Source organism: Gossypium raimondii, chromosome 5, assembly GCF_025698545.1.
Source record: "Gossypium raimondii isolate GPD5lz chromosome 5, ASM2569854v1, whole genome shotgun sequence".
Lineage (NCBI taxonomy): Eukaryota > Viridiplantae > Streptophyta > Magnoliopsida > Malvales > Malvaceae > Gossypium > Gossypium raimondii.
In genome coordinates this window covers 48,840,883-48,851,792 of record NC_068569.1, presented here as the reverse complement: position 1 = coordinate 48,851,792, position 10,910 = coordinate 48,840,883, and the positions used below count along the sequence as shown (strand labels likewise).

At 29.3% G+C, this 10,910-nt stretch overlaps 1 protein-coding gene and 1 long non-coding RNA gene across 2 annotated transcripts in view; both read right to left on the bottom strand.

Moving 5' to 3' along the window:
• Window positions 1-10,910, bottom strand: part of LOC105766326 (receptor kinase-like protein Xa21) — a 161,521-nt gene that overhangs the window by 145,559 nt on the left and 5,052 nt on the right. The gene's annotated exons all lie outside the window — the stretch shown is intronic.
• Window positions 8,091-9,226, bottom strand: LOC128032040 (uncharacterized). Its single transcript, XR_008195709.1, has 2 exons — window positions 8,367-9,226; window positions 8,091-8,257 (listed from the first exon to the last, which is right to left on the bottom strand). It is a non-coding gene; the product is annotated as an uncharacterized LOC128032040 (long non-coding RNA).

Sequence of the window (10,910 nt, the reverse complement as noted above, 5' to 3'; positions counted from 1 at the left end):
TCCACAATCTCCTTTAAACACTCCACCATTGTAAAACTGAAAGTCTCGTCCATGGCCTTCAAGTGCAACCGAGACCGGTTGATTCGCGACGGGTTTAAGCAATGCTTCTTCGTCGTTTTTGGGCACCATTTGATAGCCACTGGTGGTGGCAACTTCGTTTATCTGTGTGTCGCAAGTTTCTTATGGGTAGCTTTCTTCAGAGGTTATTCCTTGGTTTTGGCTAATGTAATCGAAAGCATTCATCATCCATCCTCCTTTGCAACCTTGGTTTCCTCCGTTTCTACTGCAATCCAACAGTTGTTGCTCAGATAATGGGATTAATTTACCAGTTTTGATTTTGATTAACCCTTCAATGGCTGCCATTGCTGAAAATGCCCAACAACATCCTGCAAAGTAGACCAACAAATAACCCTTTTCAAGTATTAGTGAATAAATAAATGCTTGGGGGAGCAGTATATATAATTATTTTAAAACTTTAATTAATTTTAGTGTTATGTATCAACTGAAAACTAACTCAGTTGTGAAATTATTGAAATTTATCACTATATTTTATTTGATGTTTATCATTACACTTTGAAAATATAAGTAATTTACCATTTAACTCATTTTTAACTTTGAAAGTAAACTAAAAATTTTATTTAATTTTGTCACTAAATTTGATTTGTTCAATATACATTTTGGTGACTTAAAACAAAATTAATAAGAAATTATTCTTTCAGATATTTTTTTAATGTTTAATAATAAGTTAATTTAAAAAATATACTTTCATTGACACAGGCCTCCAAGGCAGTGAACCATTGATCAAATTAATTTGGAGATATCTTTTTTCTAAATAAAGTGAAATTACTGTGATGGGCTAAGGCCCTACTGCAATTTTGACACTGTATTGAGATGAGCTAAGGCCCAAACTGTTACTGGTACTGAAAAGGGCTTAGGCCCAAGACTGTTCAACTGTGCACTGTGAATACTAATTGTTTGTTTGAATCTGCGGGATTACACACTGAGTTTACGTAAACTCACCCTTTTTGTTTTATGTGCACAGGTAATCCTCAGACTTGACAGGTCGGTGTAGCGGAGGACTCGACAGTGGCCACATGTAATTTTAGATTGTTTTCCATTAATATCTAGAATTTATTACTTATTTGGAGTTTTTATGTAACTTTTGGACTATGGATTGGTTGGCTATAAATTTGGGACTTTATATTGTTTTTATAGATTTTTTTTAAACTGCAACTCAACAAAATACGGTTTTTTTCTAAAAACTAAGGTTTTCATAAATAGAAATGACTTTCCCTAAATTAATTGGTTACAAAAGCTTCCGCTAAGAGATAAGTTTTAAAGCAAATCAACTGGTACTTATTTTTTTCCGAATTAAATAAAAGCTAACAAACTGTAATGGTTTTAACTCGACAATCTTGTCTTCAAATCCCATTTCATGTGACATCACTAGATTCAGCCATAACGTCTAGGCCGGGTTTAGGGTGTTACAATCAATCATATGCAACATTATATGAAGACAGTCTACTCAACATATATCCAAGTTTACAGATTTGAATAGAAAATACTTAAAATCCTAATGGTAGGACTAAGTTTTTTAAACTAGAAAAGTAAGAAGACTTAATTTTGAACTTTTTAAGTACAAGGATTAAATTTTAAATGTTGTCAAAGTACAAACACTAACAAAATATTTTGAGCTAATAAATGTAAAAACTTTTAAACAAAATAAGGTTGAAATAATCTATTTGTCCTTATACTTTGATAAAATTTGAGATTTAGTCCTTATACTTAAAAGATTAAAATTAAGTCTTCTTGTTTTATTTAAAATCTTAGTCCTATCGTTAATTTTTTTGTCAAAACTTGTTAACTTTACATATTAATTAGGTTTCCTTCTACGTCGTGGTATATGACTAACACAAAAGAAACAAGTTGACAAGTTCGACAAAAAATATCAAAGATGACAATAATTTAATTAAAATTTTAAATTGAAAAAATAAGGGATTAAATTTATAACTTTTAAAGTATAAAGAATGAACTTATTGAAATATAAGAACTAACAACATATTTTAAAATATTACTACTAAATTATATATCTACAACAAGAATTGTAACCTCTTATACTATATTCTTGTATCTATTTTGCATCTTTCATTATAATATGATTTAGTAATTTTAATATTTTATAGAATAATATGCTTTAAATTATTTTTGTATCATTTATAAAAATTATGATTAACTTACAAAATGATTTAATGATATTTAATTATTCACCGAAAAAATTATATTATACATATCTACACATTATAATAAATTCATCTTTCAAAAATTTCTTTATAATTAAAGCATAAATTATATTTTTAATATTATAAATATATTATATCAAGAATATTCTTTCAAATATTTTTAATGTTTAATAATAAGTTAATTTATAAAATATTCTTTCAATAAATTAACGTGATGACATTGTTAGGTGCTTGGATTTGGTGATGGGGGATGAAGAGAAAAGGATGGAAGTGAAGAAAAATGTTGAGAAATGGAAAGGGTTGGCGAGGGAAGCGGCCATGAAAGGTGGTTCTATGGATATGAACCTTCAAGCTTTTGTGGATGATGTTACTTAAGGTTGTTGCAAGTAAATTTAAAAATGTTTTTTTTAATTATTTTTTTGTTAAAAAATATTTTTTTATTTTTTTATGTGGCATGCTACATTATCATACTATCATATGACAATTTTTGGTGATTTTTGTCCGTAGCATTAGTCAAATTAACGGTTAAATCGTTTAATTCACAGTTTTTGTTAAATGAAGAGGTCAGTTGATTTTTTTTAAAATCATTGAGTACTCAATTGGTGCACTTTTTTCATAAAGGCTAAATTAATTTTTTAATTTGTTACTCTTGAGGGCTATAGCAATAAAAACAAATGAGGTAAAATGAAAAAAATGTTAGAGCTAAATTTGTCATTATGCCTAAAATGTAAAACCAAAATTTTTTGAAAATGAAAAAAATGAAAAGTCACAAATTCTGTCACTTATGTTTGCTTAAAATTATAGTTTTGGTCACCAATCTTTTGAAGTAAATATATGGTCACGAATATTATCCATTTGTTACTTTGTAATAATTCACCTTAAAGTTATACCCCTACGCAACAAAGGATTAAATGACATTGGGATACCATAAAACTTGAATTTTTTATTCATCTAATGCCATTTCAATCTTTTCATTTAAAAATTTGACATATCATTTTGAATATTGAAATAATGTTAAATTATTGGAAAGAGATACAAGTTTCATGGTATCTTAAATTCATTTAATCTTTAGCTCTCTAAGAAAGCTGATGTAACACATTAATGACATCATTTCAAACAAAGTTTTAGGTCAAATTCTTCATCTAGTCCTTGTAATTGTTTTTAGGCGAATTTCATTATTATTCTTTTATTTTCTTATTTTTAAGAAATTATAAGAATATTACAAAATTCCAAAATAATATAAAAAGCTAAGAAAACCTAGAAATTAAAAAAAACATGTTTTTACAAATTGGGAAATACCTAAATTTGTTTTCATCAATTAAGAAATTAAAAAAATTGTTGAGAAATATCTTTTTAGAAATATCATAATTGCATTTAAGACCTCATGATTATCTTTTATAATTTCAGGCTTATTAACTATTTTGAAAACAACAAAACGTCTTACACCAAAAACTAAAAAACAAAAACGTCGACATATCATTTTAGCATTGACTTACTTTTCTACCGTTAGTCTTCTCCAACAAGTTAAATATTTCAATTTTAACAACATTGACAGGTCTTTGGGGTAGGGTCGAGCAAAACTCAATAGAAACAGATGATATAGGTTGAGTTGACTCGGTCAAGCCCATGTCCCTAGCAATACGCCCCTCGTAAAATCAATTTTAAAATTAATTATAATAGTTTAAGCGAATTGATTATTGAGTAATGAAATATTTAATTCAACCAACTGATGTAATCAAATTATAATAAATATATATTTACTTTTATGGTATCCTTCATCTCCTTTTTAGAGTTTGTGGCAATATTTTTTAAACTTTGAATTTATATTTTTATTTATGAGTATAATGTGTCTTACAATTACATCTGTAGTTTATATATATATTTTTTGAAAACATATATTATAATATATGAAAAACATATATATATAACCAATTTTGTCACACCCATTTTATGTTAAAATATTTTCTTTCAAATTGAGTATAGGTTGGGTGGTAAAGTACTTATAATTTTAATACTAGTAAATACGTGTTCAATCTTTAGATTTATAATTTATAATTCTTTTAATTAAAGATGATATACAAGTATAAAAACACAAAAGTGACAAAATAATAATATTAATTATAAATTTTATAATTTTATAATTGAGTTGATGACGTAGTTGAAGGTGGCACTAACTCTAAAACACTTAAACATAGTAATAGCTTAAAAATGAGGGGCTTTTGGTAAATATATTACTGAGTTGGTGATGTGATTGAGGGTAACACCAACTCAATAAAACTCTTAAATATTGACTACAAATCCTATCACACACTTATGTGTATGAAAACCACAAATTTAGAATACAAAGATGTGTTTAAAAATAACATACAATAAAGAATGAAATTTATGTTTTGAAACTAATTAATAATAACACATGAAATATGTATAATATCAAAATGAAAAAAGAGATTAAATTGTGCATAAAACAAAATTGTATCATATTACATCAATAAAATTATATTTATTACCTCGCCAATTGTTTGTCATTAAGAACATTAAAGTATCCTTGAATGATATAACTTATTCTAAATAGAGTTGATGTATGGTTTGCTTGGGATACCAACTCAAGAAGAGGCTTAAGATTATTAAAATATTCTTATTTTAAAGGGAAATTAATATTATTATAAGTGTATTTTCACCTTTTCCTACTTTTATATAATCTTCAAGTAAAACGATTGAAAAATATTATTTGAGAATCAAACACAAGACTAAAAAAATTCATATAGAAAACGATTACCACGCCACTAATAATCATTTGTTGATGTATTTTTGGGAAAAAGACCTCTCCAATGCCTCTTAATTTCATAGTTGCGCAAATTAGTCCCTCCCAAAAAAATTGGAGCAATTTAATCCCTATCAATTTTGAAAGTGAGTATCTAAGGACAATTAATTATGGTGTTAAATTCTTCCATCAATTGTACATAATTTTGATTGGTATAGTTATAAATTTAGCCTTCAATGTTTATATATTTTGTCATTTTGGCTTTAATTTAAAAAAAAATCAAGAAATTCAACCTCAACATTTACATATTTACACAAACGTTGCGGGAAAATTTTGTTAAATCAAGACCAAATTGCAAAGTGTGTAAATTTTGAGGGCTAAATTTATTAATATACCAACCAAAATCATGTACATTTTATGGAAAATTAACGTCCTGATTAATTATTCTTAGTAGCTCACTTTCAAAATTAATAGGGACTAAATTGCTCTGATTTTTTTAGGGTGAGCAATTTCCTCAATTTGGAAATTGAGAGAGACTATTGAGATCTTTTACATATATTTTTTATAAATATATATTTTAATATAAAATATATTTGTTCATACACATTGTGAGTATGATAAAATATTTTTATTGTTGATTGAGTTGGTGTCAAAAATTAACTCGACACCAACTTAAGATTAATGATAACAATATGATAAATAATTTATTTATTTAATATTCTTAATTTAACATATTGTTGTAAATTTCCTTTAATCAAGATGTTCTATCTCAGGAATCATAGCATGAAACTAGGAAGGTCTAATAATGGTAGCTTGTACCTACCCATGGGAAAACATTTCAGATCTAATGATGGCCGAGGCAAGGGTGTGTCTGCAAGCCATTATTATGGCTGAAGATATGGGGTTCCAGGACATATGCATAGAAGGGGATGCGCTAACCATAATACACAAACTGAACTCTGCGGAAGAAGATAGATCATGTATTAGTAACTTGATTAAAGAAATTAAGGGAGAGGTTACAACTTCAGAAGTTTGAGTTTCAAGCATGTACCAAGGGAGGCCAACAAAGCTGCTCATGCGATGGTGAAGGAATGAGGTGTAACACCCCTAACTCTTATCCATTACCAGAACAGGGTTACGGAGCATTACCGAACTTTATGAATTAAATACGAACATTTCCCAACTTTTCAAAAATTTTCTTAGAAGTAGGGGACACATGCCCGTGTCTCTGCTCGTGTGAATGAAAATAGTCCATTATTAAATAAAATATCTATACATGCCATTATAACCAAAATCCAATCATTTGAACATACCGATATAACCAATGGATAGTGTGATATGTCTCCGACAAGCTTCCAACCTAATCAAGCTTCCTATAATCTGAAAAGTAGAAGAAAGCGAATACATAAGCAATGAATGCTTAGTAAGCTCGTATAGACTTTAATCATATTAGTTCATTTCAAAATATGAAATCTATACATATCAAGAATAACCCACTATTAATACCACAATACTCATGCAGCTATATTCAACAACTCACAAGGTGAATAAATTCATAGTATCACTTATACATTTTATCCCAAGCTTAGTAGGATTTTATATAACTTTAACTCTTCATAATTTCTTTATTTTCATTTGCATTTCTTTACTTTCCACGCTTATTCCCTATGCGTGACACACAAATCATAAACATATCATTCAACCATAGTCACAAGCTAGTGCATTTAAGTAAAGCCTTTTTTCGAATTGATCACATGATAAGTCATTTAATAAGAAATTGCATAATTTAAACCATACCACTTTTTCATGAGCACTAGCATATTTTCACTCAAATACTTATCAATTCAATACTTCCATTAAATAATCATATTACCATTCAACCAATAGCTTGGCACTTGCCTAAGCATCAAGCAACAACACTGGTTAGCGTACTTGCACATATTACATATAAACTTATCGTACATAATTTTCTTGTATCAACATATTAAAGATAATCATACATTTACATGTCATGATACATATCATTCTCTTGTCGTTTCTTCTTAGGCATATATCATTCATTTCATTATTTCGATATTTTATGTACCATCATTTTCATTATTACCACCTATTGTAAAACTAACCCGATTTTAGATCAAAGTGTTTACCAACCTTCTTTTAGTTAAATTATGCAAGCCTGAAATTTTTAGCTTAGTTTGAGTACGTTTACTATGTCTAATTCAAGTTTTATTATTAAGGACTAAATTGTAACTTAAACAAATTAGAATACTAATTTAAAGAGAAAAATTTAAAACCCCAAAACCCACAAAGGCATGTGGGTAAGTCACACGGGCATGTAGAGACTGGAGCTATCACATACAGGCGAGTGGGACTGAAAAATATGAAATAAATTAATCCACTTAATTTTCCAACAACCATGCTATACTACCAAACCAAATAACGCTTGAAGCTTTGAATAGGGGCGAATCTAAGAAAATAAAAATAGAAGAATTAGAATTAAATTATAAAATTTTAAGAAGTTATCATGTATTAATTTATTAATTTTTAAAGGGTCTTAATAGAATTAGCTTTAAATTTGCTTCAACCCTAATCCCAATATTCGATTTGGATTAGCAACAATATATAGGTTTGTATTTGTGGAAGTTTGATGAATAAAATTTCTATTTTAGAGGTTTAAATTATAAGTTTTTGAAAGTTTAAAATAAATTTATATTTTTTATTAACAAAATATAAAAGAAAAAAACATGTTTAGACAAGACAAGAAACCTTAGGATCATACGGGTGATTTTGATGATGTTAATGGTCATTTTGGTGGAGAGGGTGAGAAAGAAACAAATGATTCATTATATATAATATAATTATGAAATTCAAGCCATTTATTGTACGTTTCATACATAAAAATTTCATGGGAGGTCCAAAGGTAATTAAATGACTTGTAGGCTTGCTGAATTCCTTTGAAAGGCCCAAAGGCAATTTAACATTCACAAAATAATCTCTAAATCAGAAAGACAAATCAAATCCACAAAGACATTAGAGTTGATTAAGCTAAGCATCGGCAAATATTACTTTGATTTTGCATGCAATATTGGCAAAACCCAATCTTACATTAGAAAAACAATATAATCCATGAAACATTGATAGCCCAATACAAATTTCATCGAGAAAAAAGTCTCTTTGTTTTGTAGAACATGATAGTAAAGATGTGGAGTTTCGTTCTTCTTATTGGCCTCCTTTATTTTTCTTAGATCAACAGCCACTGGCCAAAAACACAATTAGATTAGATTATGAATGATACTTTCAACTATGACAATATTAAATACAAAACACTCTAAATAACTCTAAATAAATGGAAAGCAACAAATTACCTGACGAGGCAAGCTAGCTCAATTAAGACCATTGTGTTATACTTGTCTATGAATTGAAAATTTTAGAAGAAAATAAAGAGAAAGAGTTAGAAAATACTTGAAAACCGATAAAACTTATATGTCATTGATTGGATAAATTACGATCACCCATAATAGACCTTGTACTTGACTTTTTGTTGAGGGAGATCGACTCCTTTAGGAGAAGTCTTTTGAGTGTTGTTTGCTAGGCAATCGGTGCTGCCCTCAACAACTAATGGTAGTGTCCCAATGTCGGGATTTTATCCCTAGCCTCTGCGGAATAATCATTGAGAATATGTGCGTAGGGATTCAAACTACCAACCAATGCATGTGTAGCCTTTACCTTGCAACCATCTCCATGAACCCATAGGACTCTTAGCGGAATCAAGAGACAAAACCCTAACATGAGAACAATACCATTTGTTGAGGGCTTTGTTAATAGGGCCATACTTAGGGGAGTTGGCAGGGGTCCCGACCCCCCTTAAAATGAAATTTTTTCATTTAGGCCCTTTAAAATTTTTAAAATTTTAAATTAATAAACGTAAAATTGTACTTTGACCCCCCAAAAATGATAAAACTTTAATTTAATCTTTTAAAAATTATAAAAATATAGGCTATTAATTTTGAAGAGAGCCTAGTATGTGAGAGCAAAAGAAAAAAAATAGTTTATTAATTTTTACGAATACCGACATATTATATATATGATTAAAATTCCAGAATATATAGATTAAAATGTTGAATTAAAGATAAAATTAAGTGTGAATTAATAACCACAAGTGTACTCATTACTCACCATCTCTGTTAAAAATGTTGGATGTTGTTTAGCAACCTTTGTTTGATTTTCTTCACTCAACCACAACATCTTTCATATCTTTTCTTTCTTCCGTAACTCAATTTGAACAATTCAAAGCCAACTCCATGATACATGAGATACAATTTGCTTTAACGGCAATGTACTCATCCTCTCTTCTTAATAAATCAACATCTGCAATTTCTATCGCTCCTTTAGGCAATGAACTTTCCATCCAATGCCTTATAGTCTCTTCTTCAACAAACACATTATCAGTTGGCTTTTTCTTTGTGAAAGTTTCTATAAGTACGATCCCATAACTATAGACGTCAGATTTTATAGAAACAATTCCTGCTGATCCAAATTCTGCATTTCAAGTATAATTAGAACATCATTCATCCTCAATTATTTCTAAAATGCTTATTCAAATATATATCCACATACACATGAAACAAAAATATAAAATGCAAATTAGGAAAATAATCATACAAAAATAAAAAAGAATTCACCTGGTGCCATATACCCGATAGTTGCAAGAGTCATGGTTTGCTTCATTACTTCACCTTCTCCCAACAATTTGGCAATACCAAAATCTCCAACATGTGCAACCATGTCTTCATCTAGTAAAATATTGCTTGGTTTTATGTCACAATGAATTATAGGTGTTGGATGTCCATTGTGGAGGTGTTCTATAGCTACCGCAACATCTATCATTATGTCGACCCTTTGTATGATATCAAGGAAACAATTTTCAAAATGTAACCATTTCTCAAGGTTTCCATTAGACATGTAATCAAGCACCAAGGCTTTGAAGTCAACACTTGAGCAGCAAGTAATGACCTTCACAATATTACGATGAACTATATTACGCATAGCATCACATTCAATGTCAAAACTCCTAAATGCTCCCTCTCTTTGCAAATTGAAAACTTTTATTGCAACTTCCATTCCATCTGAAAGCCTCCCTTTATATACATATCCAAAACTCCCTGAACCAAGCATATTTCTTTCCTCAAATCCATTAGTTGCTCGTGAAAGTTCAGCATGTGAAATTCTTCTCGGTGTTTTCAAAGACAACAAATCATCTTTAATTCGTAGAGTTGTACTCCTTCTTTGGCATCTTCTATACATAATAGTTAAGACTATTAGTACTACAACAATACCAATTGTTGGTAAACCATACCTAAAAGCATGCAATATAATCATTTGGGAGTTTTTGTGGATGTCGTTTTTGCAAGGTGGGACTAGCAATCTAGGTGGACCACAAAGTGCATAATTCTTCATGAATGATGTGCTAGAAAAGTTTGAAAAACATCCTTTGCTGGGAATTTCCCCTTCAAGTCTATTGAAAGACACATTAAAATACTTTAGATATAAAAGCTTTTCCAAAGATTTGGGAATGACTCCAGAGAGATTGTTATTGCATAAATCCAAGAATTCCAAACTAATCAACCCATCAAATGATTCAGGGATATGACCATGTAGTATATTATTTGATAAATCTAATGAAACCAAAGTTTGAAGACCCCCAAATGTGGATAAGATATCGCCCGTGAGAAGATTCCTTGATAAATTTAGTTTCAGTAGACTCCTCAAATTTCCAACATCAATAGCATGTGAATTGTGAAGATGGTTTGATGATAAATCTATTTCTAAGATATCTTTAAGATTCCACAAAGTTGAGGGTATTGTGGAACTCAATTTGTTGGAATCTAAGTAAAGATATCTCAAAGAAG